Source organism: Lutjanus erythropterus, chromosome 10 (assembly GCF_056507025.1).
Source record: "Lutjanus erythropterus isolate fLutEry1 chromosome 10, fLutEry1.hap2, whole genome shotgun sequence".
In the NCBI taxonomy this organism is placed as follows: domain Eukaryota; kingdom Metazoa; phylum Chordata; class Actinopteri; order Lutjaniformes; family Lutjanidae; genus Lutjanus; species Lutjanus erythropterus.
Window position 1 is genome coordinate 19,191,530 of NC_139326.1, and position 26,733 is coordinate 19,218,262.

Consider the following 26,733-nt stretch of genomic DNA (forward strand, 5'->3'; position numbering starts at 1 on the left):
AGTGTGACTGACTCTTGTGTTCAGATATAATACATGGATTTGCTAAGTTTCGATGCTAACGTCTGTTATCTGTCCACTTACTTGCTTATTAGCAAATAGACCTTCTGGAGGCAGCTTTTCGTATTTAGCCTGCACTGACTGTTGTTTTCAACATCTGATAAAAGCTGGTGGCAACAAGTTATATCAGCAGCTAATTAACGTTAATTCTGCGAGTAACTTGATGACAGGCCGAAATTAAACATAGCTGTTGTGTTGTTAATGTTTTCTATGCAGCTGGTGTCTGCACTGTGTTTAATGTTGTTTCTGTAATTCAGAGAGCACCAACAGAGTGATGCGTCCTCTCTAGCTGATCACGACATGTCAATTTCAGGAGTTGCATTCTCTAGTTAAACTTTCATTCATATAAAAATTATAATTTAAGCTTTTGAACTAAATAGTTTTGAACAAGGACCTCCATTTTTTAGAACCCGTAGCTTGTCACACATGCAGATTTAGTAAGCTACAGCTGTTATTTCAATGTACCACATACATATTTAATAAAAAAAATATTTGATTGAACTAATTATTGACAGTTTGCCAGTATTAAACATAGAGATGCTACGATTGCAATTTTCTTAGCCGATTCCGATTTCCAGTTTTTATAAGGGTCTGACCTGCCGATTCCAATTTTGGCTGATTCCAATTTTCAGTCTTTCTAAGAACTGCAACTTTTCTTGTAAAAATTAAATTAGATGTTCATAATATGACACTGACTATTAAATATTCATTAAATACTATTTAAATTTTCTCCAAAGTCCTCCAGGTTACAGCCAGGGCTTATTATAGTTTTACATTAAGATTATAAATCAGCTGAATGTGATGACTTGCGAAATCCCGTGAGATTCCACGATCTCGCAGGATTTTGTGGGACGTGATTTCACGTGATCTCCTGTGGAAGCAGATGTAAACAAACTGGAGATGGATGCGGTGCAACAGTTTGCTGTAGTAAAACTTTGCAGTGAGAAAAATGGATGCAGAAGTTAAATGAGTCTGGATGAGAAAATGTTTGAGGAGACACATCAACACAATTTGTTTATTCTTCAGTCAGAACAGGAGGTGAGATTTTAACTGTCCCTCTGTGAACAGCAGTCTGCTGCTGGCTAACATTAGCCTGAAGAGCTACAAAGTTTACGGCTGTTGTGCGACATTGTCAGTTGCTCTGTCTCGTTGTAGACTGTCTGTCTTCTCTTTATCCTATCCTTCTTGGAATCTGTTGCTAACATCCACTTCATGCAAGCATGTGTCTGAGTGTGTAGCTGTTATCAGCGCCGTGTTGATATCAGGTTCAGTTTCTCTCCTGCGCGCATGACGTGACCATCGTGCAGAACTCGTGTGTGACAATGACGGGCACAGAATCAGATATGTGATGCTGACCGGCTGGTCACCGGTCAGGGCCAGTCACGCTGAAAAACGGCTGGTTCTGGTCTCTGGCCGGTCGATCGGTGCATCTCTAATTAAAAGACTGGAATGGGAGTTTTGGGCAAAATAACTTGATTGGGACACCCCTAGTTCACTCCAATTGTCCTGACAGGGATGGTGCATTAAAAAGGAAACAAAAAAAAACAGTTTCTTTAGTATTTCTGTTTCCTGAATTTAATCTCTCACCGTAAGAGCATAATTTTAATATTGCAGATTGATTTTCTTTAATTGCTTCTGAAATCTGACTTCTGACATCTAGGTATTAATTATGATAAAGTGATGTGCAATAGTGTTTTAAAACAAATTAAACTTTCCTCAATGTTTTGAAAAATGAAATTACATGTGTTTAAACATTAACAACATTCACAATATGTTGAAGTATTATACAAATGTTAATATAATTTTGGTACATTCAGTTGTGGTGCTCTGGTGTTCTACATTGGCTGACTGACACAATGACAATAACTGATGTAATTATTTTAAACTTATGACTTCCCTGTTTTGAAGTGAAAATATCTGCTGTTAGATTTTTTTCACAGCCAGTTTAGGTTTTAATTTTGTTTTGTGGCTATTAGAGTAGCTTTTGCTGATCAGATTAACTAGCCAGTTATTGTTGGGGGATTGTTTCACAGAAAACCAACTTGTCAATGATTGTTTATGACAGTAAATGTAAAAGGTTTAGTAAACCAGATATAGGTTAATTTGAAACGCTGACATGCAGCACAGCTGGCATTTGTCAGCAAGTCCCAAACAGACGCCCTCCTGGCCTCAGGGTGAAGCAACTGTCAATGACCGGCGACATCCCTGGACAAAGTTCAGCTGGGGACATTGGCTGCATATTTTTTTATATATCACTCCCCGCATGGCCTGTTATCTTTTTGCAGTTGCTGTCCAATAAAGCCATAAAATGCTCAAAAAATAATTAGAAATTTAAAAAAGTAGCCCCAAATACAGTGTCTGATACCATGCAGTCACTTTATGTCACAGGTTTTTCCCATTTTCTGGTGTATCATTACCTTACCTGCCATTACCGTTGAGCTCTTTTTCCAACACTATTGAGGTTACAAGGTGGCAGAATAGTTTCTCACTTGGCTGCTTTTGGGAACGCCTCAGACATCAGTTGGAGGCAGGCCTGTTATAAATGAGAAATTTCAGGCTGTAGATGAAACATTTTGTGTCAACATTGTGCCCTTGGCAGATGTGTCAAGAAGTTAATATTGTAGTCTGGTCCAGAATCAGCATTTGACAGATTTGTCCCCGTTATAGGTGTTGATTGTAGTGGAAAAACTCGTCCATTTGAGGTGCCTCTCCACATTTTGGCAATTGACACCAGGTCATTGAGAGTTCAGCAGAAGTTATTACACAGCAGTCATCATAATCTGAGCTTTCATTACTCAGCAGATTACATTTTTCCTGCTGGCCAAATTCCTCTGCATGTTAGAGTTCCTGGACACTCTTGTCCACAGAATGAGCCTTTCATTTAGCGGCTATGATGATGTGTGACAGGCAGAAAATGAGACTATTAAAACCAATGAGGAAAATAATCCCACAACACTGAACTACATTATGTGTTATTGGCTACATATTTGTGTCAAGATTTTATGGATGCTCATTTTGTCCAAAACATCTGCTGCAGTTTTTCATGGTTGTGACAGTCAAATGAAATATTGCATCTGATTCTAATTTAAGTCACGGTCTTCAGCCTTTTCATCAGGATACAGAACAGATCAGATTGAATGTAATGGAATAATAAGCGTCTTCCTTGAGCTTTTGATTTGGCTCCATGACGTCAGAGAGAGGCATCAATCGTGAGCAACCACTCAGTGAGACAAGTTAATGGTCGGTTTCTTTCCTTGTTTGATGACACGTTTGGTAGGAAGAGGATGTTTGACTAGGGTTGTGAACAAGTGTAATTTTGTGTAATCATGTACTTGTTGACTTACATAACCTGTGCACCTTGTTTCTTTAGTTATTATTTACCTGTATGCTTACACTTACCTGGGTGTCTTACTACAGATATACTACTAAAAGGAAACACAGTTTTTGAAAGGATAATATTACAACCCTAATTTAAAATAAGTTGAGATGTTGGGTAAAACATAAAAAACCTCTCCATCTGAGAGCCTGGGCCCCAGAGAAGTCTGCAGTGTTTCTGGATGTTGTTGATATTTGGTTTTTACTTTACATGGTAGAGTGCTATTGTCAGTAACTTAACCAATGCAGTGATATGTGTGAAACTATGTTTACTGAGAGGAGGATACCCCTGCACCCCTGGCACAAGATGGCAAAAGTGGATTTGGACGCACCTTGAATAAATTAAATCCATTAAATTGAAGCCTTGCGCTTTCCACTTGCGCTTTTGATCAGTATAAAACAGGGCCTTCTATGTTAAAAAAAAAAAAAGAGGGCGAGAAGATCACAGACAAGATTAAAGCTGCATGCAGATATTGCAAGAGTGTGATGACCTACACAAGTAGCACAGCCAACATGATGCAGCATGTCACCTGGCAGCATAGTGAGAAGCTCAAGTCAACACAGCCTGAGCAGAGAAGCTGTTAAAGGGACAGTCCACGCTGACAAGCAGATTTAGCTAGAACTAGGAACACATGCAAGCCTAAGTTTTTTTATTTGAAGAGATTTAATTTATTTCCATTATTAATTTAGCTATATTGATGTGGGGTTTGTTTTAAAAATCCAATTTTTTATTTATTTTTATATTCAAGATAAAATATCAGTTCAGTTGCACTTTTAAGTTTACCTCAGAGATAAAAAAATAAAATAAAAGGGATTGTCTTTAATTTGAAGATATATGTAATAGTTTTTATATATTTAAATATATATATGTGTGTGTATATATATATATATATATATATATATATATATATATATATATACACATACATATATACACATATATACACATATATACATATATATATATATATATATATATATATATATATATACATATATATATATATATATATATATATATATATATATATGTATAATCATGAAAAAAAACGTATTGTGAAGCCAGTATCGGAAATCATATTGAATTGTGTGTTGAATGTATTGTTACATCCCTAGTTGTTAATGCAGTGCTGCCTGAGGTGTCAAAGGTCCCAGGCATTCAATATTGGTTTTCGGTCATGATACTATCATCTGTTACTGAACCTGTTGAATGTTCCAAACAGGTGTTTTTTGAGCAGTCCACATCTTTCCCAGTCTTGTGTTGGCCCTGTCTCAATGTCAGATCTCAATAGAATACTATATGGATTCTTTGGACAACAGTGGGATGTTTGCTGATCAGGGGTGTGTGTCTCATTGTCTGAGATGATTCAGTATGTATCTTGATACATGTTCAACAATACATCTTAGAAATTTTCAAATAGCCAACGGTTCAGTACGACACAGTTCAGCCCTGTCATGATGCAATACAATATGATGCAATACGAGATGAACCAATGTGTGAATCTTTATATTTTGATTCTGTTATTGTTACATGTGTAGTAGGGGTGCAATGGATCACCGTTGATCCGTGTCCCGTACGGACTGCCCTCTACGGTTCGACACGCATGTGATCCGCGGACCACATGTGAGCATCATAGTTTATCAGTTACTGTTATTTTTGTATAAGTTATAATACCTGAAATGTCAATGCAGAGTTGCAGTGAACAGACAGGACAGATGCTGCTGTGTGCAGTGCATCTCTGTGAAGAGTGACTGATTTAAAAGCCGTCACATCGCCTTGACTGAAATCCAGACCGTAACTTTTTTCACTGATGTAACTATGCTATCACCAAAGAAACAGATCATAAAACTGTGATGTTCATTGAAACTTTGGTGATATCAGCTGTCTTAACTTCTACACAGCTCCTCTCTGCTCACCGGTGCAGCTCTGTCTCTGTCTCTGTGACACAGTGTGTCTGCTGATTGATTGATTGACTCATGACTTCTAACCAATCAGATGTGCTGTGCTGTAGGCGGGACATTGAGCCAGACTACAGAGCGTAGTTGTGTACTATACTGTACAGTGTATAATGATCTAATATATGTATAGTATATACATAGTACAGCACTGTATAAGTTTGAAGTTTTTAATATTATTACCATTATCATTACTATTATCATTATTATTACATTACATAAACTATGGTGATAATTACAGTCAGACAAAGATCAAAGACAAGTGCATTTTTAAAATAATTTAACTCTAATCCCACCACTTTTTTCTTTTTTGCTGATCCGAAAAATGATCCGATCCGTGACTCAAAACCGTGATACAATCCGAACCATGAGTTTTTTGATCCGTTGCACCCCTAATGTGTAGGGTACTATTAGTTGAAAAAAGAAATCCTGATAGTTGTACTAAATCCAGTAACATTAAAGACAAGGAGAAGGGGACATGAGATACTGTAGCCTCAATGAGAATTTGTGAACAAACTTTAAAACTGTTTAAAACATTAGTGTTTTTGCAGTAAGATGATCTGTTGCTGTCTTCCATAAGAAGAGCCGTGTGGTTCTGATTAGTATGGAGGAACAGTGATGCTCCGTGTTACCTGCTCTCACAGTGACATGACGTCTCTGTGGGTCAGACATGTGGCTCTGTACTCTGCTGCCCGACATGTTTTGCATAAATGATTTGCAGCAGTGTTTCTCATCTTTCTTATAAAACCCAAACTTAATCTGCCAAAAATTAAACATATGTGCGTCCTGATGAGATGTATCCATACTCAAGTGCTGTATCGACTTTTCCCAAACTATGTTAAGCTTTTTACCAATACAGGCCGTCTGAACTGATGTGCTCACATCTTACACATTAAAGTCTGCTGCATCAGATGCATGAGTGAATCGTTACACCCTAATTGCTGATATCATCACAAAAATGTGATTTCGATTCAGTCCAATTCAGGGGTTGATATCAGACGATGCTATATGTTGATTTAACACATTAATTTACATTTATGTCAACTCTCAAAAAAAAAGTATTGCTGACTCTGGGTCAAGTTTGTTTAATATTTTGAACAAACGGTGTTGGCAGTTTCAGTCAAACAAGGTTAATAAGAATCTATATTTGCAACAACAACAACAACAACAACAAAAGGTCCTAATGGACATTATTATTGTGTTATGTAAGGTTTATTAAGGGTGATTATTTGGATGCAGATCTCAGTGGACTGGTACCATGCATCCAAATACATAATCACATTATCTGCTGTTGTAAACAGTAGTCAGATGAAGACTCAAGTACAGATAAGGGCAGCAGACAGTTTATTCACTCAGGCAAAACAGTAAACACTACAGTCACAACTTCTTGCTGACCTAGGCTGAACCACCAGTCTGTTTCAGAAAACAATTAACATGAGTAAGACTACATCATATTAGTTTAAGAATATTTTTTTCGCTCATGGTGGCATGGCTCAGTAGCGGTTGTTTAGTCAGTAAATAATTTGATAAAATACACAGATTTAGTAACTTCTGACACTAGCAAATCTGTTATTTGTTCTCTCACTTTCTTATTAGCAGAACTCCGCCTTCCCCTGGCAGCTTCTTATGTTAAGCTGCTGCTGCTGCTGTTTTCACCATCCGACAAACGCCACTGGTGGTAGGTCATATCGGCAATAACCCTTTCGTCTGGAGAATATGATTTGTAGGCCGGAGCCTCTCTGTAGCACCACAGTGCTTCATTTGGTATTTTGTGACACATTTTACCTTATTCAAAAATTGTAGCTCCTGCAATTTGAATATTGCACTTCGCCATGTTGTGGTTTTACTAATATTTTGATTAACTGTTCAGCCCTACTCTGGTGCCCCACATCTGTTGACTGCACAAGGGATGTATGTTGGTCTGACTCCTTGGCACAGTGAAATGGAACAATAAAATAATTAATGCGAGTATTTATTTACTTTTTTTTTTTTGTGGTCATTTTATTATTTATGTTTGCAAAGTAGACATTAACTAGCCAGCTAATGCAGGGACATTTTCTCACAAAAGACCAACTTATTACTGGTTATTCATGATAGAATGACAGATAATGTTTTCATATCTGATAAATGTCATAGAGAAGGGTAATGTAGTGATATGTACAGACCAAATGCATGCGCATATGTGTGAGTTTAATTACTGCAGGAATTGATAGTGGAACTGACTTTATATTTTCTTAATGATGTTGATGGATTTGTTATTGTGGAACCGCATCTCGATGCCCATCCCTAGATATAGGTTATAGGGTTTGAAACATTGACATGCAACACAACCACCATCAAGAAGCCCCAGACAGGCGCCCTGCTGTCCTCATGGTTAAGTTACTGACAATAAACAGCAATGTCCCTGGATCAGTTCAGCTGTGGACATTTGCTGTATATCATTCCCATCTCTTGCTCCCTTTATAGCCTGTCAGATACCCTAAAAATAATTAGCAATTTTAAAAAGTATATCCAAATACAGTGCCTGATACCATGCAGAGGAAGTGTTGAAGTGTCTGTGAGTGAGACACTAAACCCTGAATTGCCCCTGATGAGCAGGTTGGCACCTTGCAAGGTAGCCTCTGCTGTCAGTGTATGAATATGTGTATGAATGGTTGAATGTTGTCATGTGTGGTAAAGTGCTTTGAGTGGTCTAGACTTTAAAAGTGCTGTACAAATGCAGTCCTTTCCATTTACTCAAAGCTCAGTTACAGGATCATGTGCTTAAGTCAGATGAGGGAGATGTACTCAAGCTTGCTCTACTTTCAAGAGAAAGTGGAGCAGGGTAAATATAACCTATCACACGGGTGAAATTCATGATTAGACATGGTAGTCACTTTCACTTTTATTGTTTTACCATTATAGTCGATGATGACAGGAGCTTGTAACTTGGACAGCTCCCTTGCCCCTCCCCAGTTATTGTCACAGGTTCAGAAACAAAAAAGCAGCAAAGCTAATCCCCTGTAAGGGGGATAATGTGAGCCTCTCACCCATGACATCCTCCTGGTGGATCTCATCCCAGCTAAAGACACGTTTCATAGAGGTAATACCTGTCAGTATGCAGCCAAACCCACAGTAGGGATTAGGAGTGACATGGACCTTCTTTAGATTACAATTTTAAGATGAAAAGTAAGAACCCTTTTGTGATCACAACAGAAGTAAAGAACCTTTCCCTTTAGTTCTGTCCAGCTTGAATCAAAGAAAAACAAATCAATTTTCATACAAATGCTTTCATGCACAAAAGTTAAATTTCATTTGAGGTTTTCTGTAATTCAGTGCAACACCTGCCTCCAGCCCTGATGGGTGTCCCTAAAATAAAAGTGAATGACATATTGATTTTTGTCATATATTAAAATCTGAGATTACACCAATGTTGACAACTGTTAAAATGCTTTAGGCAGCGAAGGCACCCAGTCAATAAGATGCCACACTTAGAACAGGAGGTCTTAAAATAGTGTGTGATTGGTAGAATTCACTCAGATGTTGCAGCCAAACAACAAAATGACGGCTTAATGAAAGCCATAAGCTGACACGGCTGAAACAGTTTCTGGCAGCTTCCATTTCATACACTGAATTATATGTTGAGTTTCCCTTAGTAAACAACCCAAAGCATTCCACACTTTTTGACTTATTTATCACGTATTTTCAGCTGTTGAGGTAAATTAGGGATGCTATACTTGTGTCACACTTGTAAACAAGGCAAGTTCGTGCAGTATTTGAACAATTGATTTTTGATTTATTGTAAATATGTGTTAGTGGTGGAGATTTAACTGGAATCTTTGTCACACCAGTTTGGAAGATGAATGAAAGATCAAAATTAGGAAGATACATGCTACAAGACCCACAGACACACCACACATTAGTCCTCGTAAGTCTCTTCAAACAGACAAAACACTAAAAGACTATGACAGTAATTTCCATTCACCCATTTATTATCCTCTCAGTTGCCAGAGTAAAAGTTGGAAGCGGATGGCATAAAACAACATGAAGATATAAACCTGTCAGCCTAATTATCTGGGTGCCTTTGGAGTAAGACTATTAGTGAACTGCATTTTCCCGCTCCCACCACTCTTAAGAACATGATGTTCAGAGCTGAAGAGGGCTCTTAATGTAGTGAACCAAAACAAAATTCAACCTGCAACCAGGTACATTTCATTTTGCAGGGCAGAGCACTTCACAATGCCTTATTGTGTAACAGACTATGTCGTGTATAGAAAAGGTAAACAGTTTATTCATTTGTTTTCATTTTTGTCTTTTTCATCAGAGTAGGGGGGGTCAGAGGAGGTCCCTGAACAAATGGAATGGAAGTTGAGAGGCCCAGATGCTTTTTCAAACAGAGTTAAACAGGGTTGTATGTAATATCCACTCCACCCCTGCAGTCACATCTACTTCCAGTGCTCTGACAGCTCGTGTTTTCCATCAAGAGTAAATTGCACGCATTTGCCCTTTAATGCATTAAATGGACCAAGATAAAACAGTGAACTGGGGTCAAGTGTTTGGGGGCGCAAATGCATGGGAAATTCCATTTAGCAGGAAAAAAAAAGTGCTGGGAGGGGTCTAAAGGAGAGGAGAGTGCAAGGATGCCCACCCATTGGGTTAAGTGACAGAGTCCACCCACTTTGTTTTTATTCTATGAGTAATAACATTTTGTGATTCGTGACTATTTGACAGATTGAATGTATTTTGAAACAATGAATTGCTGTGCATAAAATATAGAAGTTGTTTAATGAGTGTTGCTGTAAAGAGGATTTGCTGCCATGCGTGTATAATAATTGGATACTGTCAAAACATGTTTGTCTGGGAACTGTTTGAGTGCATCAGTGAGATTCTTGTCAGGGTTGGTTCTTACTGGGGCCGCACAATTAATTGAAATCGTGATTTTCATTCATTGCAATCCAATTTTTACATGACAATGGTTCTGTAGCATTTCCATTAGCAGGGAGGTCCTTTCAGTCTAACCAAGCGTTCCTGATTTTTCCCTACAAAAGATTATATGAATAGCTGCGAAGAGGCAAAGAGGGCAGAAACAAAAATCTAACATCTATAAGAAGTAAGATCTTGTTCAGACCAACGTGAGCAGTGCATGGAAAAAAAAACAAAGTAAAACCCTCATTTATTTGAATAGGTCCACTCCATAGACACAGACTGCCCTGGCAAATTAATAATTGATAATGCTTTGTGTGTACTCTGTGTGGTGCACGTGTATTCTTGCTTGCTTTTTGTGCTTGTAAAGGTTGTATTTGTAATGTTTTTTCATTAAGATTGATTTGTTTATGTAAATTGATGTTGTGGAGACCTGTAAAAAATACAAGCTAGCCTATATAAAGGGATAGTTCAGTTTTGTTTTAAGTGGGGTTGTATGAGGTACTTATCCGCAGTCAGTATACCTACAGTAGGTAGCAGACAACACACCACAGCTTGGAAAAGCAGAGAGGTGTACCAGTGTAGGAGGCAAAGCAATGTACTGCTGTGGTCTGTTGACCCTAAACGAGCCTGTGCTGACGTTGTCACTAAATTTGGGGCTGACCTCCGTCTTGAGGAGTTGTAACATCTCTTCACAGTCAAATAGCCTGAACTGTGTACACACTACACTGCTACCTTCACAGCTGAGCAAACTTCAGTAGGGCAGCTTGTCACTAAAATGAGAATAACTGGTTCACCTTAAACTCACAGTATGTCAAATCTGTTGCTGGGTTTTTTCCCCACATTAAAGCAGTAACAAAATATGTAGTTTGATGACTTTTTTTAAGTAGCATGGGATCATATAAGTGGTCATGTTCACTTTTAAAGAGATACGTTTACGTTTAGTCATGTGTGCCGATTTCCTTCCTCAGTGTCTGTATCTGGTGTCCCAGAAGTTATAACAACTACCCAGCAATGGCTGTAACTTTTTTTTGGAAATATTTGGGATCCTGTACGTAGACAACAAAATATATAACATGTAGGGGTGGGGGGATTATGCGAGGGATACTACACATCCCTCTGCAAACATGTTTATAGATCAGCAGTCCAACATTTTGTGATTCTCATCGGCTCGGCTTTTTACGCAGTTCAGTAACACAGCTTACGATTGGTCGAGATCCTACATCACAACTCACATTAGACAAACCATCTGGTGTGTCAGGTTACCAGTTTCACTGACAGATTACAGAACCTGTGGAAGGATTATGAGGTAAGGATTACAAATAATGGCTCATTAGGACAGGAAAATGGTGGTCTGCATGTTTTTAAAGTAAGTCTTTATCACACTCCATTAGAGATGTCAGATGTACACCTCTCCAGTCACTGGCAGCTGGAGAGTCCCCAGAAGGTTAATGTAGAAACATTACATGTTATAGCTTTAAGTGAGCCTGGGTCAGAGATGTCAGTAACTTGAGAGCTAATCTGCTTCATCTGCAAGAAAAACATGAGAACTTGGCTTTGGTCCCGAGGAGTTGTTGTATTTATTCAAACATAACTTAAACACACACTGTGCTGCTATGTTCATATCTATAACGTCACACACTCTCTCTTCTCTTGACCGCACAATCGCTAAAGCATACAACCTACACACTGAGTTCTTCCTGTAAGGAGTTTGCTGCTTGTATAACACAGTTTAGTTTAAAAAAAAAAGCATCTGTAACATACATTTTAAAAGAAATCCCCAATGCTTAGGCCTGGTGCAGAGTCGATTTAAGTGTGGCAAGCTGCCAGGCTTGCGATACGCAGGCGGAAACCCTGCCTTTAATGTTTTTGTAGATGCTCTCCTGAAGTGTTTATAAGCTTATCTGGCTTGTCAGGTCACACCTTACATGTTAGGCAGTGAGAAAGGCTCCTAAATACAGAGCCAGCACAGCTGATGTCAGTTTTGCACATTGAAGTAAAGTATAAGCACTGAACTGGTGCACTATGCTAGCTGTTGTATTTTCCAAATTTTGTTGAGAATATAGACAAGCTTCACTGCATGTTTGTACAACAACAACTCAGTGATTGTGGCCGCACCTCTTGGCACAGTTACAGATTTCTTATTTCATACTGGTGTCTAGATTGATTTGCAAATCATTGTGCGTTAATGGTTTCAATAGATCGGTTATTGGGACTGATTCCCTGCGAGTGTCTCTGGCTGATAAAGCCCTCAGGGCAGCTTGTTGCCAGCAGCCAGCGAATAGTCCTCACATGCTAGAGCCCCATCAGAGCCAAGTCTCCAGCCACTGCCAGCTCTTCTGAGTGCTGCACTGCCTGCTGTCAGACAGTACAGAATGATAACCACCAGAATGGGCATTAATATGCAGCATCCACCAATCAGGATGGTGCAGCTGGTATACAAATCAGCATTCCTGAGTGGGTGACTACACCACTGGCTATATTTAATAGTATTGGATTCTGTGACGCTTGTAACGTCACATGCTTTCCTTTCATGTTTCCATGTAGAAAAAGCTTATTAGCGCTTTGCAATGGTATGTAAAACAGCTGAATTTATTTATTTATTTAGGCATTTTTAATCTGACTTCTAACATGTGACTCCTAAATTTCATGGCTGCACCAAATTACAGCATTCTCCTACACAAAGCAAGTGTTATTCAGGGGTTTCAGTGTGTGTATGTGTGTCTCAGAGAGGGTGTATGTTTTTGTTATCTCAAAGGAAATGTTCTTTAGGATTTCTTGAGCTCCACTAGTCCTCGGTTAATTGCTTTCAGAGCCACACAAGTTGATCAGTTTTGTTACATTCAGTAACAGCGTGTGTTAGCCTCACACAACTTCTTAGTAGTTGTCAGCATAAAAACACTTCTCAAACTGGCCTTGGTTTCAGGCCCGTGTTGAAAGTGACAGACAGGTATGAGAAACTATGGATTCATGCAGGATTCATGGTGCTTACTCTATCACTTCCTATTCTCTTTGGCTGTAGAACGAGATGCAGGGATATGAAGCATCTCTGTCATGCAGCCTCTGTCAAGGATAGGGCTTGGCTCTGTGTCTACTAAATATTAATGATAAGACATGAAATATTGACAGTCGCTATAGCTGAAGATGATGTTAGAGGAGGAGTGTAGGATAAGGATCAGATATGGGCCCTTTGCAGGGTTTTCCCTGGATTTCTTTGAGACAAAGGTGGCAAGGGCTGGATAACATGTGTTGCATGCATGGTGTACACAGTTTGGACACACACTTTTAGAGTGCCTTGTAAAAAAATCACAATTTCACTTTTTGTTTATCAACTTGAGACCAGACAAAGAAAAAGGGGGCAAAAGGGCAAAGGAATACAGAGACTGATACTGAAATAAAATAAAAATAAAAATAAAAATTAAATAATATAGAATATAAGAAGCACCACAGTCTAATAAAAAGAATGGAAGCTAGTGAAAAACCTTCATTATTTTCTATTCAAATGTTTATGTAAAATAAATTAATTACACATTAGCAATAAAAATAGGCACACTACATAAGACAAATTTAGTATTATTTTTCAATCATAAAATTTTACTAACATTAGGGATGGAGTGATTCGTTGATGTGATTGACACCATCGATTACAGAAATATATCGATTTGCATAACATGCACTGACACGTTTATGAACTGCTGCCGGTCTCTGGTCAAAGCATGGATTCACCTACAGAACAAACTACAGAGAGCAAGCCTCGCCACAATCATCTAAAGTGTGGGAGAATTTTAGACAGGCACTCTGCAGTATGCATCTCTACAAGCTCCACAAACTGGAAATGTGTTAATACAGCAGTACAACTGCTCAGCTCAAGCACTGAAAAGCACCGGGCGCTCTGTCCTCTTGCAGCAGTGAGACAGCAGCATTACTCTGTTTAATATCCATCAGCACCCAAACACAGTGTATCAGAGTTATCAACATTTGGAACATGTTTCTGTTAGTATAAGTTACTTAAGATTGATTTCCTGGATGTTTCTTCAACTGCTCTGTGTTAAAAGTATTGTCTGCACCACTTCTGTGAACTTTACACCATGTGTCATCTAACTTCACTTTAACGACCATGCGTGAGTGAGAAATGGCTAAAACTAACATAGACTGTAACTCTAAAGAAAAAAATGTATTGCCGTTGATCATCTAACCTGCATATGACTCCAGTGATGAAATAAATCCATGTCATGGCCAGGTTATGTTTTAAGTCAAGTAAAAATACTGCTTGTCTATTTCAGGAAGAGATTGACATAATGATTAGTGAATATATAAATATGCATCACAGCTCGTTTTGGATTTGAAGTCCAGTATTTTTCTGATCAGGCATCTGAAATGGTGTCTATTAAATCGGGTGGAAATTAGACTAATTTTAAAATATACCACCATTATCATTATTTTAATGAAATAATGAATGAATGATGAATTTTGATATCATGTTTTAGGTAACTTAATTGTTATATTAACTGATTAATAAAAATAATTGTTAGATTAATCAATAAATTAAAAATAATAATTATATTAATGGTTTAAAAAATAATCGCTAGGTGCAGCCCTAACTAACATGGGTAAGTCAGCACAAAGGCGTTAAAAGTAAAATTACTTTTGTGTCAATTAAACAATAATTTATTGATGTTCCCCATGTAACCCCTATGATTAAAAGGGACTGGACTGTTCAGCTCAGTTGGTCTGGAACATGGTTAAAAAATGATCATCATCATCAGGACCCACATGGGGGAAATCCATTTCCAGTGACTAGCAGAAGTTTATGCAGCACTTTAATGCTTCTGACGTGTATATTTATGTTCTTTGATGTCACAAACAGCTTACGAAGACATAAATGATTCTAAGCATTGTAAGTATTATTATACTGCAAATTGACTGCATTTTATTTAGGATTTATCTTGTTCAGTAATGATTTGGGGCTTATTACTGTGGGGTTGCTATCACACACTCTAATGCACTGAAATGAGCTGAAAAGGTACATGAAGTAGGCTACAAGCTATGACACTGTAGACCTATTAATTGGGGAAAATACCTGTGCTGATGTAGATATAAGTTATTAAATGAATATCAACACTCAAAAAGCGTCTACTGAGGTTTTATATCTAGTCCTGTATCTCTATAACCTAGTTTTCCTGACAAACATTTTTGTCAACCTCACAATTGCCTTGATCTTGCAGAAATTGTGAATGTGTCAGTCCCCCAATGTCTCCACACAAGAGTGCTGCGCTCAGCATGTGCACAATCGATGTTAAGTGCATTGAAGGAGATAAAGGGCAATTGTTTAAGTGTAAAAAAAAAAACTTGTCTGTTGGAATTTTCAACAAAGGCAGCATCCAAAAATATGAAGGCGGTTTGCCTTTGAGTTACAATCTTAAAATTACAATCTTGCAATTTCGTTTTATCCAAAGTGACGTACGTACAGTTAGATAAGATTATTTTTTTTTAACGTTGTTGTTAGATGATGGGGAAACAGTATTACAAATGGTTTTGAAGTGGTTGGTTAAATCAAACAGGGTTGACCAGAAATATAGACTACACTGTAGAGCTGCTGGGATCATAAGTGAACAAGGAGCTGTTATCCTACTTGTAACCAGTGTTCAATATGGTGATATTCTTGCAAGTTTCCTGATTGTAGTGTCATGACTTTGAGTGGCAGCAGAGGACAGAGTGAGACAAATCAATGAGGTTAAGTTAGGAAAAGGACTTCTTAACTGTTTGTCACAAAAAGGCAACAAGCTGACAGAGCCTTCGCATGTGAAGGATAACTGAGATAAAGGGTAGTTTACTATGAATACAACAAAAACTATCCAGCTTTTGTGTGTTTTGTAAGATGTTTCATAACTATTTGGATAATCAGTCGAGTTGCTGAGATGTCGTACAGAGAGTAAAAGAGAGTGTGAGGACTAAGATAAAGTGCCTTGAAGTGTGTGTAGGCAAATGGAGAGAATGAAATCTGAAAATTTCTTCTTGTGTATTATTGGATCCATTTTGGTTTTTGAGGATTTAAAAGTTTTGTTTTATGAGCCCAGCCAAAGATAACCTTCCCCAAAGTTGTTGACAAAAAGGAGAAAAAAAATCAAAGAGGTGAGATTAAATACAGTATTTAAAATGGTTCTAAGCTTATTTATTTTTAAAACCTGTTCGCCACTAGGTTCCACGATAACCAGTCATGTAAATGTGTTACCCCACCATACAGATTCTGCTTTTAAAAACTAAAACTAAAAAACTATCGCTGATTATATTTATTTCATTTCAATGACTTTCTAGTCCTGTTTGGCTACACACACAGCGCACTAACCAATGTGTTTGGTTTGTCCATTCTGGGCAGCTGTAGAAACATGGCAGTGCAACATGGTCGCCTCTGAAGATAAAAACATCTCATTCTTAGGTAATGAAATCACAACAACTTCTTATTTTCATGTGATTGTACACAAATGATAATATTCTTATGAATATTATATTCTGTATTCTGCCACTAAATCCACATAAATCTTACACACTGGACCTTTAAATAAAGGTAATAATCTATAAAATGTAATGAAATTGAGTTTATTTTTAACAGACAGCTAGAAATATTTCTTAGGCGGTACTGTTCTCAGCTACTCCAACAATAAACTTCAACAAATGTAAAGCAAACCTCAGCTCCATGAAATCAATTTCATTTTTATTCATTTGCATTAATCTTAAATGCTTTTGTTCTGCTTCAGTTCAACTGAGCCACAGCAATTATGCTGGTGCACTTTAGAGTGCAGTGCATAAATCAACTGCTGGATTTGTCTATAGACAAGCACACTATATAATCTATTGTGCTGAACTATTGGGTTGCCAAAGCTTATGCCCATGTCCATACATCCACTGTCATTGTTGCCAAACAAGAAGCAACAAAATTTAAATGTTGTGTTGTAAACAAACTCCCCATAAAATTAACTTGTAGCCTATTTGAACACACTTCTGTCTCCAGCCAGTGGATTGATTATGGAAACTAAACAGCTAACAGTTATTAATTCTCAAATATGTCATAGCCCTACAATTAAAACAACTTCCACAGTCTATCAAAGATTGCACAGAGCAAGACTGGAACTCTGCCAGGACCAGTCAGCAGATGTCAAGAGAGTGAAACATTGCTATTATCAAAGTAAACAGTCTTTGCTTGAGAAGCCTGCGTGAGAGGGAGAGTGTTAGGGAGAGAAAGAGTGTGTGTGTATGTGCGTACGTACGAGAGAAAGAAAGAGAGCACGAGTGAGACCTCAAGACCTTGTGCGTGATCTATAAAAAGTGAGTCAATATTGCCTGAGGGGGCCATACGAACTTGGTTCCCCCTTGGTATCCGTGTATGTCATCATTTTATATATGCTGTGCACCTTGTCAATCTCTTCTAGAGAACACAAAGAATTGAATAAATATGAGTTTACTAGCAGCCTTTACTCCACTGGTCGTTGAATCTGTACGGGCATCAGCAGACGGAGATGCATTAAAGCACTTCAGCTGTATTCTGTTTGTGTTTGTGGTTGGGAGTGTGACTGAGAATTAAAAAGTGAGTGAAGGCAACTGCTGTAAAATTAGCAGCATTAAAGTCTGAATATACACTAATGAGTTGAAACTGTATCTGTTCTGTAGAGGACATGTGACTCATAACTAAGCCTCAGTAATTAGCTGGAGCTGAAGGAGATGTTCGGTGTGTGTCTATAGCTTATTTCAGTCTTTTTAAATCTTAGATTGGCTGATAGAATATCATTTCTGTAACCATTTTAGCTTTTATCTAAAATGCATCAAAATGTCAGATGTGGAGTTGTTTTTTTTATGTTAATAATGCAGAGGCCACCCTCCATCTCACACTATGTCTGAACAAGTATTCTTCACCTTTCAGTGAAAAAGAAAATCTTGCTATGGAAATAAAACTCATATTCTACACATAATACTTGCTAAATAAATCAATTATTCGTGGAGTCAAGCAGGTGGTGTAGTTGTAAAAGAGATTTCACAGACCGATGGTTGTGTATTGTAACTGCAGTTATCTGATCTGACAGGCGAAACCAGCTAACAGGGCTCTGGAGTCTTAGCCCTTCATCCTCACCCATCCATCTATTTATTTCTGCTTAGCCAGGTCAGGCTTGCGGTTGCAGCAGGTTGAGCAAGGGAGCCCAGATGTCCTTGTTTCCAACCATATTTTCAGACTCTTCCTCATGGATCCTAAGTAGTTCCCAGACCTTGTGGAAAGTGTAATACATTTTTCCTATTCTGAATTTTACCCCAGGGTCTCCACCAACTTTCAAAGTGCCCGTATGCCTTTTAGGAGTAGTCCCTAAAAAGCAGTCATACAAGTTAAACAGAGAGGTCACCCCAAAATTAAAGATGCATATTTTTCTTTTTATCTGTAGTGTTATTTATCCATCCACCCTCTAACTTCCCTTGAATATAATGGAGGGAGGTGGCACTGGACCAAACAAAACAAAACAAAAAAAATTAAGAGACAGTGTTGTGAACAGTTTCTTGTAGGAACTATTTTCTTTCTACTGCACCTGCCAACCATAACACTGTGCAGAAGGGAGTGTGCATCCACTCATGCATAGTGTTGTCACAATACAATACCAATACCCAGTTTAGTATCACGATACTCAATACCAAGGTGATACTTGAAATTGAAACAATACTCGTTCAATACTGAACTGACCAAAACAGAACATCCACAGGGAACATTAACTCTGGACATATACCATACTGTTGTAAAACCATGAGATCCACAGAATGTACAAAACATTTACAATGATATCTGAACTATTTTATTTCAGTTTCATACACAGGAGTGCAAGTTGCTAATCAGTGGTTATATTTATTGGGTCAGATGTTTCTGTCTGACCCTACAGAGCCAGTATAGTTGAGAGTGACCTGTCACTAGTAGCCCTATGCTCTTTAGCTGTTAAACGTTTAAAAAAGCACCAAAACAAGAAAAAAAAAAACAAAACTCCAGCTTAATACAGTTTGATAGACAGCACTATATTAAGTGCCAGGAGAAAGCGCGAGTTGAAAATATTCATCTTAAGCAAAGGTGCAGACAGCTGCTGACCTCAGGGGAGCTCTGGAGGAGAGAGCTGTTGCCAGAGTGGAGCATCTCAATGAATAAGCACTGCGAGGCGCATTGCATTCTGCTCTGATCTGGTGTACTTTACTTTGTGAATGCACAGATGTACAGAGCGTAGAGGGGGAAAAGAAGAGAGACTGGAAGGAAATAACAGAAAGATCCGGTGTCTGTTAAATGCGTTGTTCAGTCAAAGGCTGCACTGAACTCAAACACACACCGTTGGTGCCACGCAAGGCAGAAGTTTGCGACACTTTCAGTGCATATACATCAACACTGACCCATGACAAGAACCAAAACTTTGTGAATTTCAATAATAAATACAGATGTTCCGCTTTCTATTGAATTTATGGTGCTGTATTGTAGTATTCAGTTTATGCCACCACAGGTCCATCTCTGCACAGCAGCGCATCTCAGCAGACAAACATAACTTTCATAAGAAGAAGAAACATGGTGTCTTGGGGATAAAGTTGCAGAAATAACTAGTTAAAAAGAAGAAAAATGCCTCTGTTCCTGTTTTGGATTATTTTGGATTCAGTTGTGATGGTAGATAGGTAAGATAACAAACACTGCAGACTACTGGCTGGTCATAGTAGTGTTTTGTTGTGAAATCGTAACTGTATCTAACATTACAGAGTGAGAGGGGCAGACTGATTACTGTCAGAGGTGGTGTCAGAGAGATGCAGTGAATGTACACTGAGCGGAGGGAAAGGTGAGCAGTGAAGCTGTCAGTCTGGCAGTGTCAGTGACGGCGCTGTAAATTTAAAGTTAAGGTTTGAGTTTGTCAGTGAATAGAGGCTGCATCTTCTCAAGACCGAAGTGGAGATCCTATGCATGCGTGCATTGTGTCTCAGCTGTACAGCGATCAGCTCCGCCTATGTTAAGGAAGTACTGAATATAGTCGAGTTGAGATGTTTCACCCAAGTTTTACACAGATACCATCATAATACTGTATACTCTGGTAAAATGTCAGGAAGGTATGAAGATATGAAAAAATGGATATTGCTCAAGCCTGGACTGTTGTTAAAAAAAAGTATTGAAAAACATGATGAAATTTCAGTATACTATGCAACACTACTCATGGATGAGAGGTTATGGCTCAATGGGACATGACATGTTTATTTCTTTTTCTTCTTTTTAGTTTTTATTGAATGAATTTTTTTTTTTTTTTTTTGCTACACATAAAAAGAAAGGAAAACAGAAATAACAGAAAAAAACCAATCAAGATGATCACAATGTGGGGGGCACACCTTAAGTAATCAAGATATGTCAAGTCAGATGTCCATTTTTGTCCAAAGGAAATCTCAGGAAGATAGCGTCCTCTTCCACTGTAATGCAGGCACTACTTATGTCCCATTGAGATAGGTACTGATCTCAGAGAGAAAGAAATCCTTCAGATCTCAAACAGAAAAAAGTCCTTCAGATCTCAGAGAGAAAGTCAACCTTTCCATAACAAATATTTCTTTGACCAAGTTGACCACTTGAGGTTTGGAGGCTCAGGTTTGTACCAGTTCTTTGTGTTTGGGTTTACACAGATGCTAGTCTTCTTCAATAATCACACCCTCTCTTATTACACCAAGAGATTTTCAAATGTATTTTTATAGTGCTTTTAGCATCACAAGCTAAGTGCCATTGAGTCCCGTTCTGTTGGAATGAAGGCAAACATTTCTATGGCCGATATCTCCAAAACTCAGCAACTATCACAAACCCATATAGATGGATAAACACAAGCACAACAAGGCCAAAGGAAAAACATGTATTTTTATTGTGGTGTGAGCTGTCACTTTAAATAAAGAAACGCTACATTGCTATCGCTGGACTGCTGAATTGTGTACGAACAAAAACTGAAAATGTGTCTGTCACCAACAATAAATATCAACTTCCATGAACATTTATATGGTAGATGAAAGCTACAGTAATAAAGCCCTTGACATTGTTTATAAGTGTCCAGCAGGCTGAACACTTGAATCCTCTTGCAGTGTCTTAGGCTACTCTTTGAAAGGCATCATGTCCCAGCTGGATGTCACTCGGTGGGTGGCAGAGTCTGTCCCTGTAGGCTGTGGCTCCTGCACATATCACTCCTCACACTTGCACTCAGTCCGTCCGTGTATTAGAAGATGAAATTTGCGTACGCTGTTGAAACAAGACTGATGTTAATGCTCAAACAAATAGTCCCAAGTTTTTATAATCTAGATTGCATCAGCACAGACCTTTATACCATCCAAGCATAGGCAATACAGCAAACTGTTTTCCACCTCCAGCAGAAGCACCTGGTTGAGTCATAGGAAAGCCAGAAATCCTGCCAGGACAGCTCAACAGCTATTGTTCTAAACTAAAAATATTTTTCAGTATTCTGTCATGGTGTCCTGACTATCATTGTAACAGAATACTCTGAAATATTGTTATATTATTTTAGGGTCACATCATCTATCCTAATTTACACACAGTTGGCACAAGGCCAGTCTTGCATCTATGGGACATTGTTTCTACCTGAATGATTGTTTTCAGCAGATGGATTTAGGATGTATTTCATTACTCAGAGTCCATATTGCAGGCATGCAGGTGAGTGATTTTCCACACTGCAAAATTGCTCAGTAACAGGTTTTCTTATACATTTGCAAGTCAAGTTTGGTGTCGTGTCTCTTCATCTTACTGGTTCCATCTGGCTAATGCAGTTTTTTTTTTTCTTTTTCACCCATCTTCCATTGGTGTAATACCTCTTGCAAAACTGAGCCACTTGTTTTAATAAATGAAAAGGAATGAAACACTCCACATATAACACTTTGACCACACACTTTACATGTGCTCATATTCCAATATAAAGACCAATAAGATTGATGTTTGTTGTCAGAAGACCATAGTCTACTTTCATTTTTCTCCTATATATAGGCATGTGTAAGCTATAGCCATTTCCATAGATAGAAAAAAGGTTTAAGCATGTTCTCTAAGTGCCCTGCATGTTATGTAAAAAAAAAAGCACGTCAACAGCTTGGAAGATTTTATAGAGGAAAATCAATAAAAAAAACTTTGAAATGTGCTGCTCCAAGCCCCAAAAAAGTTCATCTTTTTGTCAAGTCTCATTTAAAAATTTGGCCTGCATGAAAAAGAACTTGCCAAGATCAAGTTGGTGAATTTAAGGCTGTCAAAAGTTGTCAAAAATAATTTTAAACTGTCCTAGAACATGCCCTCAGTGTCACGTCTATCACACCCAAGGTGAGCCTGTCAAAGGATTTTTTTCCTGTTTTATCCTCCTTTATCTTTCGTCAGCAGTTGTTTCCTTTCTCTGTATCCTCTGATGGTCTTTGACTTTAAAGCGCACTTCTTCAATGATCCCTGGAGGCCTCTTGCAGATGAGTGTGTCCACACTACAGTACAAGTAGCTCATGCCTGGAGGAGATAACAATACAAAAATGAGCAGTGGATCATGCGATGGGTCTTTTGTGTGTGTGTGTGTGTGTGTATGTGTGTGTCTGCCAAGATCAAAATGAGCAGTGGATCATCTGATGGGTCTTGTGTATGTGTGTGCGTGCATGCGTGTGCGTGACCAATGGGTCTGGAATTTGTCTGCAGCCAATCTTGCATCCTATGGGATCCATAACCACATTACTGTGGTCATGTGACGGGGTGAGCTCTTTGCCGTCATTATTGCAAATTTTATTTTAACTGACAAGACTTTCCTTGGTCTTGAGAAACTGGCACACTGTGCTGTACATTTACTGCCAGATTGACATATTTCTGCACTGCTGGGATTTCAGCACCATTACTCTCAGGTTGCTGCTTGCTCTTCCTCCCTCACTTGCACAACGCACAAAATGCAATTATCTGGGCTCTTGCAGTAAATTGCCATCGCATGCGAATATGTTGTTTTTCTGCCACAGTCAGAAAAAATCCAAACCGTTACAGCCTTAGGGACCCCATCAGCCTAAACTTTTTTGTGCAGATTTATGACTGTATGCTCAAGGACCTATCATCGTTTTGGGAAAGAGAGTATAAAACCTATATATAACCTATACCAAAGGCTGACTCCTTTCTCTTCTTAACCAGCTGGTAGGGGCCACAAGTTATCAACAGTTGCTAGGCTAGGCTACTTACTAGCAATGTTGATGAGTAACTAGTGACATGTAACCAGTCATATGTAATTAAATTACAAAAAATGAGTAATTCAGTTACAGTTACTGATCAAAATGTTGGTGATTACAAAGGGGCTACATCAGAATATTGTTTTCAGGTTGTCTGGGTACACTCTTCTAGTTAAGGCTTGTATCTATACATCATATTTTTCATGTTCAAATGTTTTTTTCAAATTAGGAGAGAGTGTCTGTGGCAGCATACAGCCCATAGAAAAGGCGCTACACCAAATCGTTTTTTTCAGAGTGCTCTGCCTTTTTCGTGCGGCCACTCTGTGCTCTTCTAGTTGAAAATCTCTGAACTTTTCAGAAAGGCGCTGATGTCATCACTTGGGGTACTCAACTGTGGGACTCACCCCAGTAACCAAGAAGATGGAGGAGAAGCTTGATGTGGTTGTTTGTTAGATAGAAACAAATGAAGACAGAAAGCCCTTTTGTGGGAGCAAATCAGGTGGACATTGAATGTTGCTGGTGAGTGCTGTGCTTTTATCACTCAATGCACTGTAAGCTTGTTGTAAGCTGTCAACCCTCTGTTAACGTAGCATTAAGTTAGCTACCTAGCTAATGTTGTTTATAATGTCAAACCCACCCACATACACTTCATCTCAGCACTCCTCAGAGCCCTGCCAGCAAAAATACACTATATGGACACAGGGCTAGAGAAACAAGACTTGGTCACTGAGTAGACAGAACAAACAAGTCTTGGTATGAATCAAATGACATGAGTAGTCATCCAATCAACAGTTGAATTGATAAATTGATTCTGATTCCACAAACATAACTTAGTGATTTGTGAGTGATTGTATCATGGGATTACATCAAACTAAAGTAATTTGTCCTGCTTGGTAGATAAACTCTTGGCTATTTACGGAAACTGTTTGGCAGCTGCATTTGTGCAGAGTCTCTCAGGTATTACAAATCATGGTAAGCATTAGAATTCATTATTATTATTCAGCTGCTGTGTAATAAAATGAGTTTACTTTCCAGAATTGTTCACCCGAAGCTTCTGTCACCCATTTTCCCTGAGTTGTTAAATTCTAGCCAACTTGATAGTTAAATAACAGAGGTTATGACACAGGTGGTTTGTGGGGAAGATACTGGGTCATGCCCAAGACCAGATGATTCAGGGCTTTACTTTAAAACCTGGAGTACAAATCACTGCACAGAGAGGCAATCCGTGTAAGATGTTGTCAGATCCATATAGCACCTAGTGGAGTTAATTTACTTAACCAGCTAAGCAGAAAAACAACCAATTATTGGTTCTGGTGCGCACTATAGACGACACAGTTACAAAGCCTAAAAGTCAATTGTTCAGATGTCTTTGCAAAGAAGGAAATGCTTTTCATTAGACTCAGTGTCACTACATTTAACCTTTGCTTCAACTTCTAAAACCTGGTCCCAACAAAAAGAAAATCAACAAAAAGACTTTTGCATCTTGATTGCTATTTTCCATGGCATAACAGACAGCCAAATAGGAAAATTGATTCTTTTATTGATATTTTTATACCAAGTTAATTCAAGGCAAATTAGTCAAACTGTTCTGTTTAGTTTTTATACTCAGTGATGTATTGCTTTGCAGACGCTTTGGGAAGTGAAAGAGCAGTGCTTGCCCTCAATTTGAATACATACCCTGTGACAATACTGTACTGTATATAACGGTACAAGTATAGAGTTGGGCCACTCCTGGAAAAAGAGTATTTGGCTTAGTCAATCTACTCTAGTTACATAATGCTTAAAAGTCTTAGTAAATACCCTGTGTGACAAGAGACAGTTTTATATATGTGAATATTTATAAGTGAGCTAGCAAAGATGGTGGACAAGTGGACATTTGTAGGCGGCAAACATTTTGTTAGAGTGTGCTCTGATCCATTGTGTAACTTTAGTAAATGATGTGTGTATCCTGATTATTCCAAGGCTTGAGTATCTTTAGCTAGAGCAACAGATGATGCTGCACAACAACAGAAGGTGCTGTGGGACCAGGAAACATCTGTGTTTGTGTGGGTATTTGTTTTTCTAATACTTTGGTGCTTCAAACAAGTGTCAGACAGTGCCTTCTGGTTTGTTTAAGACCCTTCCTTTTGGCTCAAAATCCTGTAGTTGTTTCATAGTTTGTCCTCCTAGTCATTTCCCTGCATATTACAGTCCTTATTGGAGTTGCTACTGCAGTGACAATAATTATGTGCTTCCCATGCCTGTAAACGCTGTTGTTCGATTGAACATCCAGCCAAGTCAGAGGCTGCTGCTGGAGACTGAATCTGTGTTTCTGCAGTGGTGGGTGGGTGCAATTTCCTCTGTTCCACCCAAGGACTCCCATGTCTCATATCTTGTGCAAAATTGAACTTCTGGCGCTCCTGTTTGTGCTGAGTCCAGCATGGTAAACTTTAACGAGCAAATTTGCGTGGGTTGACCAATAGCAAACCTGTCTAGACAGTGTTGACCTTTGAAGGAATGGGGAGCTGGAGAGTCCAAAATGGAGGCAACCATCGTAGCTTATTAGCTTTGCTGTACCATCGATTTTAAAATGACACTGCTCTACTGCAGTATAAACAGCTCCATGTAAAAAGGCATGGTTTCCAAACAGTTATGAGTTGGCAGTACAAATAATATCTATTGAATGATAGATGTTGTCACTGTTCTTGCCATTGATTGTTTGAGAGTCTGCCTTGGTGAATTAATCCTAAAAACAAAATACCAGCATGTATAAACACTGTTGCCATTTTGATGCCATATTTACATTTAAAGGTGCAGTGTGTAATACTTACAGTGATTTATGGGCAAATTATGGTAGGAATGGAATATAATATTTATAAGTATACCCTTCACCTCAGAAACCACAGAGAAAGTGCAGGGGCTGAGACTAACGCAGCTAATATTAACCATGCTACAACTGCTGCTGACTTACCAACCTTGGAGAGAAATGCAGGGCAGCAGGGGTACCCTCTCATTTACATTATCAGCGAAGGGGTCCATGACAAAAACGTTGCAGACTCAGAACAGACAAACCAAACTGACTCTAGATATGGCCTTTCATATTTTTTTTTGAGCTTCACAGCCACGGGTTCTCCTACATACTTGAAATGGGAGACGGTGTGCTTGCAACTAAGCTGTAAACTCACAGCTGGTTGCCACTGAATCCTGCACACTGGTCCTTTAAGGTGTTTGTATGGCCAACGGCTCAAGTATCACTTGGAC

At 38.5% G+C, this 26,733-nt stretch overlaps 2 protein-coding genes across 2 annotated transcripts in view; both read left to right on the forward strand.

Moving 5' to 3' along the window:
- Positions 1 to 155, forward strand: part of LOC146320300 (lymphocyte antigen 6G-like) — a 128,811-nt gene extending 128,656 nt beyond the window's left edge. Inside the window, exon 4 of the transcript XR_014771466.1 lies at positions 142 to 155. The gene's annotated coding sequence lies outside the window, so the exon portion shown is untranslated. The remainder of the gene's footprint in view (positions 1 to 141) is intronic.
- Positions 1 to 26,733, forward strand: part of gpat2 (glycerol-3-phosphate acyltransferase 2, mitochondrial) — a 147,946-nt gene that overhangs the window by 45,412 nt on the left and 75,801 nt on the right. The window lies entirely within an intron of this gene.